Below are 6,326 nucleotides of genomic sequence, written 5' to 3' on the forward strand. Positions count from 1 at the left end.
GTTTCACCACGTGCAAATGCTGATGTGGAGAGAGTTTTTAGCCACGTGAATTTTATGAAATCAAATAGACGTGTAACCGCCTAAGCATAAAAACACCAACAGAAATTTTGAACGTCAAATATGGACTTAGACGGAGAGGTAAATATGCTATGATTAAAAACTACCACTTGAACACCTAAAAGAACTGTGGATCCATGGATGCTTATAAATCATGTGAAACCGCACCTTCTATATCATTTAACATCCGTTTTCCATGCTGGTATGGGATGGTCGGTTTGATAGGAGCTGGCAAAGCCAGGATCCGCATCAGGTTCCATAGTCTGTTTTAGCTTGGACTCTACAGCTGGATGCCCTTCCTAACGCCAACCACTTTACAGAGCGCACTGGGCGCTTTTTACAAGGCACCATCATTAGTGCTTTTTACATGGCATCATCAGTGCTTTTTATGTGGCATCATCATCAGTGGATTTTTTTTTACGTGGCACTTTTTTACGTAATATCTACGGTTCTTATTACCTGGCACCAGCACCAATGTTTTTACATGGTACCAGTGCTTTTTTTACGTGGTACCAGCACCAGTGCTTCTTTTATGTGGCACCATCATCAGTGCTGGCCTGCATCAAAAGAAAATGAGGAAACCTGCAAAAATATGATGAAGTAAAACTGAAATGTAATGAAAAAAAGGCATCGGAGGGGGCGATGCACACCCTGCGCACATAAATTTGTTCGCAAATTACAAAGCGTTGCCTGTCTAAGCTTTTAAATTGAACTTAATTAAGCTTTGTAAATGTTTGACTAAACTTGCGTATCGGGAAATTTGTAAGTTCGATATTTTTTTTTTTAAATATCACCATTATGCGTATTTATACTCCAGTGAAATTTAGAAATCAACTCGTAAATAAACGAAACCCTCGAATCCATCACTGTACACACACACATACACACACACAGTCGCACATCTATGTATGTATTTATGTACTTACACGTGTCTACACGCATAGGTACACCATGATCTATACACACGCAGACGAGGGTCGATTCATATGAAAAAGAGTGTGAACAAAATGAAATACTTATAGAAATTATTGCATAGAATTTGAGAAGTATTTTCAACATCTTTCAATGATGGCAGGTGAATCAAACGTACTGTAGTTCGTTGTAGTTCGATATAAATAATATGACCACCTGCTTATCGGGAAATTTGTAAGTTCGATCTTCTTTTTTTTTAAGTATCACTATTATGGATATTTATACTCCGGTAAAATTAAGAAATCAACCCGTAAATAAGCGAAACTCTCGAATTCATCACTGTACACACACACAGTCGCATATCTATGTATGTATTTATGTATGTTTGAAAATAATCAAACCAAATTTTCATCATTCTGAGCCACTCATCCAATGAGTATTTCTGCCAAATTTGGTGAAAATCCGTTCAGCCGTTTTCCAGTAATTTTGCAAACACACAGACAAACAGGAGTGATTACAATACTCTGCTTTCGCTTACGCGCGCAAGGTAATTAAGTTAATTTCAGTCTAATTTAATTAGAAATGAAATAGGTGTAAATATCGAAAGATTTAAATCAACAATTTTGCTTTGGTGATTTTTTTTTTGCACTTTTTTCATCTTTAGTGTCTTTTAACTATTGAAATAGTCTTTTTTTTTTAAATTTAGAATTGACAACCTTGGTCCCAGGTTATGACTAGTTAACACTACTCTGAGTAACACTACCCCTTCCAAGGTTCACGCCCCCACCTATATCTACAGCCACCCTGAAAATACCTTATGTTGCCTCCATAGTCAACTTAATGGGCTTTCTGCTTACTGGCCCCCATAATGCTCAGTAAGTTGTAGGCTCTGCAAAAAGAGGGACTTAGCTGTTGAAGTGAAACAAATTTAATTTTGAAACAGAAAGAAAAAATTTGAAATTAAAAACGATTATGAAAAAATTAAATTAAAAAATTGTTTTTATTTTTCGCTTTGTTTTATTTTATTTTGTTTCATTATTATTTTTTTCCTTTCTTTTCTTTTTTTTTTCCTTTTGCTTTTGATGAGTGGCTTAAGCCAACAGTTGAATGGAACAAGCACAGGATTGACTGGGACAAGCCAGCAAGTGAATGCTTTTGCAATTTAAGAAATTATATATAAATGTATGTATGTACGTACGTACGTATGTATGTATGATGTATGTATGTGTGTATGTATGTATGTGTGCATGTGTGTATATGTATGTATGTACGTACGTATGTGTGTATGTGTATGTATGTATGTATGTATGTACGTATGTATGTTCATGTTTGTATATGTATTATGTATTATGTATGTATGTATGTATGTATGTATGTACGTATGTATGTACGTATGTATGTACGTACGTATGTGTGTATATGTATATATGTATGTATGTATGTATGTATGTATGTACGTATGTATGTATATGTGTGTGTGTATGTGTGTATATGTATTATGTATATATATGTGTTTATGTATGTATATGTATTCATTCATGCGTGTTTACCTTTTGCTGCTTGCCATTTATTAGAAAGTATAACAGAGACACTTGAATTAAAAGGAAGGAAAGAAAGCTGAGAGAGAGGAAGAGAGATGGGGGGGGGGAGCAGAGAGTGCAAGAGTGAGAAGGAAAATAGCAGATGAAGAAATAAGGAAGAGAATCCAAAGTCACAGTCTTCAGCAACAAGATAGTGCCAACAATCACACCAAAATCAAAACAAATATCTGCAAATCCCTATCATCCTCCAACTCCCTTAAACCGCCACCACCACCCCACCCTACATCACCTCCACCCGAAGAAGGTTTGGGGTGAGGTTGGTGGGGGGAGGGGTTGAGTCAGTACTTAGCTTAAGTTTTTTTTTTTTTGTTTTTTTTTCTTTTCATAGCATCATGGAGATAGCACCAGTCTATTTTGCAAGTTACATTCACAGCTAGACGAAGTGAGGTAATGTGGAATAAAATATTCTGGTTAGAAACAGAATGAAGTGCCCGGTAATAGATTTGATCTGACAATCTGGGAATAAGTTAAATTGATCCACGTCTACAGCACCACCAACAATTATAGCAAATTATGTAACATAATTTTTCTAGTGTGCGGCAGAAGACAGAAGATCCCAATTTCTTGGTTAGGGGAGTGAGGCAGAGACATTGAAACTAACATCAAGCAATGACTGCTACTTTGTTTACAAAATCTGGAGGGATGGAAAGAAGTAGAGTGACCGCTCACCTGAGTTGCACTCAGAACATAGAGTGAGGAAATGAAGTAGAGTCCGGCATTTAATCCCTCCCACCACACGCTTCTGTTGCCTAGGCAATAATAATAATAATAATAATCCTTTCTACAATGGGGACAAGGCCTGAAATTTGGGGGAGGGGGCTAGTCAATTTCATTGATCCCAGTGCGCAACCTGGAAAGGATGAAAGGCTAAGTCAACCTTGGCAGCCACAAAGCATTTTGTTCAGCATGCCAACAATTCTGCCAGTTCACTGCCTTAATGATTTCAAATTTTGGCACAAGGCCAGCAATTTCAAGGGAGGGAGTAAGTCGATTACATCGACTCCAGCACTCAACTAGTACTTATTTTATTGACCCCAGAAGAATGAAAGGCCAAGTAGAACTTGACAGAATTTGAACTCTGAACATAAAAATAGGTGAAACGCCACAAAGCATTTTGTCTGGCATGCTAGTGATTCTACCAGCTCACCCACCTTAGCAAAATAATTACAACAATGATGGTTTCAAATTTTGGCACAAGGCCAGCAATGTCCGGGGGGTGTGCTCAACTGGTACTTATTTTATCGGAAAGGATGAAAAGCAAAGTTGACCTTGACAGAATTTGAACTCAGAACCTAAGACAGACAAAATGCCGCAGAACATTTTGCCCAAATGCAAACAATTCTGCCAGCTCACCACCTTAGCAAATAATAATAATAATAGTAATATAGGATTGCCAAGCACAGCCTACATCTCATACAATGCCACAACCTATACAACACATAATCACATAGTCACCACCCAATAATACAAGCACAACCAACACAACACATACTAAACAAAATCAACACCTAAATATAACACAGCTTGCACAGCACGTAGCCTATACAATCACTACCCAATAACGTAACAGACTGACATAACACAAGCTCCACACCAGAGACCACACCTCTTGGGGTGTTCTTTGACATGGCATGCCAAGGTATGTAACACAAAGAAGGGAAGTATGTGCTTCGTTAAAACTGTTTCTCAGAAATAAAATTAACCCCTTTCTTTCTATTGAAATACACACTGCTTTGTTTCAATTAATTTTGAAAATAATGAAGGACATAGTGAAATATAATTTGTCATTATTCCCCCTTTAGCACAAGGAGGTGCATAGCTTAGTGGTTAGGGTGTTGGACTCATGATCATAAGATTGTGGTTTCAATTCCTCAGCTGGGCAATGCATTGTGTTCTTCAGCAAAACACTTCATTTCACGTTGCTCCAGTCCACTCAGCTGGCAAACATGGGTAATCCTGTGACGGACTGGCATCCCATCCAGGCGGGGAATACATACGCCATGGAAACCGGGAAACCAGCCTTTATGAGTCGGCATGACTCAAAAAGCTAACCTTTATCTTTACTATCCTTTAGCATTTAAACTGGCCATATTTGGCCCAAATATTTTACCAGCTTCGTGTTCAAACTGGCCAGACCTGGCTTCTTACACCTACCCTATAATCACAAAGCTATGAGATAATTCATGATTAATTCAAATCAACATGAATTAATAAGCATTACATTTGATAGAGTAAAAACGGAAAGCTAAAGGGTTAATCTGGCATTTGGAACATTAACACTTTAGCATTTAAACCAGTGGTTCTCAACTGGGGTCCCTATGGCCCCCGAGGGTCCAAATAAGATTTTTGGGGGTACACGCAACAAAGCAGTAAGTTGAGGATCCACAATAATATCTTAAGGTCCCCTGAAAAAATTTCACTTTAGATGTATGTATTGGTATGTTTTGCAAGAAACAGCTAAGTTTTTTGGGGTTTTTTCTCTAATATTTTGCATAGTTCAATCTACACAAGTTAATGTGTGAAAAACAAAACAGGAATTTTGAAAGAAGTTTGTATAAAACTAGTTTTTAAAACATCGAATGGCTATCAGGGTCCACCAGAATAAAATAGCTATCAAAGGGTTCCATAAATAAAAAATGGTTGAGAACCCCTGACTTAAACCAGCCATATCCTGCCAGAATATTCTACTTGATTTATGCTGAAGCCAGCTAGATCTGGCCTCTCACACCTACCTTACTATGTCATTGTAAACATAAACAGTCACATGATCAAAATTTCAAAGCTGTGAGATAATTGCATGATTAATTCAAAATAATGTGAATAAATAAGTTTTACATTTCACAGAATAATCTGAATGCTAAAGGATTAAATTAGCATAGAAGTTTGATGGAAGGTTTTAATTTAAATCTCTTGAAAACAGGGAAATTGTGTCATAGAACCAAGGTGTGGTCTCCAGTGGGTTAGTATCAAAACGGTTAAGCTTGCTTTCAAAGAAATAATTTTGCTCTGTTAAGCACATCAAGAACATTGTAACTCAATCTTTGGAAAATAAGCTAGTTATTAGAAAAGTAACTTGTTCGTTCATTTTCAAATATGATATTACTTATGTAGGAGTGTGATAATTAATTAAACATTTCTTAGGGATGGGAAGAGGGGTAGAGAAAGAGGCTGGGAACCAGAGCTCTACTGGATCGCCATCAAATACTGAATCACAAGCCACACAACACACACCCTAAACAATCACCATCCAGTAATGTAACGGCCTGCATGGCACATACACTACATAACTGCAGTCTGGCACACACAACACCACCCAACAAACTAACACAACTCACATTGCACAACAAATAAGATACTAAAAGATACTGCACAACAAACGAGATACTAAAATAACACCAGAAACAAATCTCACAACACCAGAAACAAAATTCAGAACATCAAAAACAAACCTCACAACACAAAAAAACAAACATCACAACACTGGAAACCAAATCTCACAACACTGAGGACAAATCTCACAATACAGTTGGATGCCCCTCCTAACACCAGCAAACAAACCCCACAACTCCAGGAACAAAACCTCACAACACCAGGAACAAAACCTCACAACACCAGAAACAAAACCTCACAACACCATGAACAAAGCTCACAACACTGGAAACAACATCACAATACCAGAAACAAACCTCACAACAAAGCAACACTGATATAGTATAGAAACACACTTCTATATCAATGCTACATAAACCTCAGGAA

The sequence above is a fragment of the Octopus bimaculoides genome, chromosome 25, assembly GCF_001194135.2.
Source record: "Octopus bimaculoides isolate UCB-OBI-ISO-001 chromosome 25, ASM119413v2, whole genome shotgun sequence".
NCBI classification, from domain to species: Eukaryota; Metazoa; Mollusca; class Cephalopoda; order Octopoda; family Octopodidae; genus Octopus; species Octopus bimaculoides.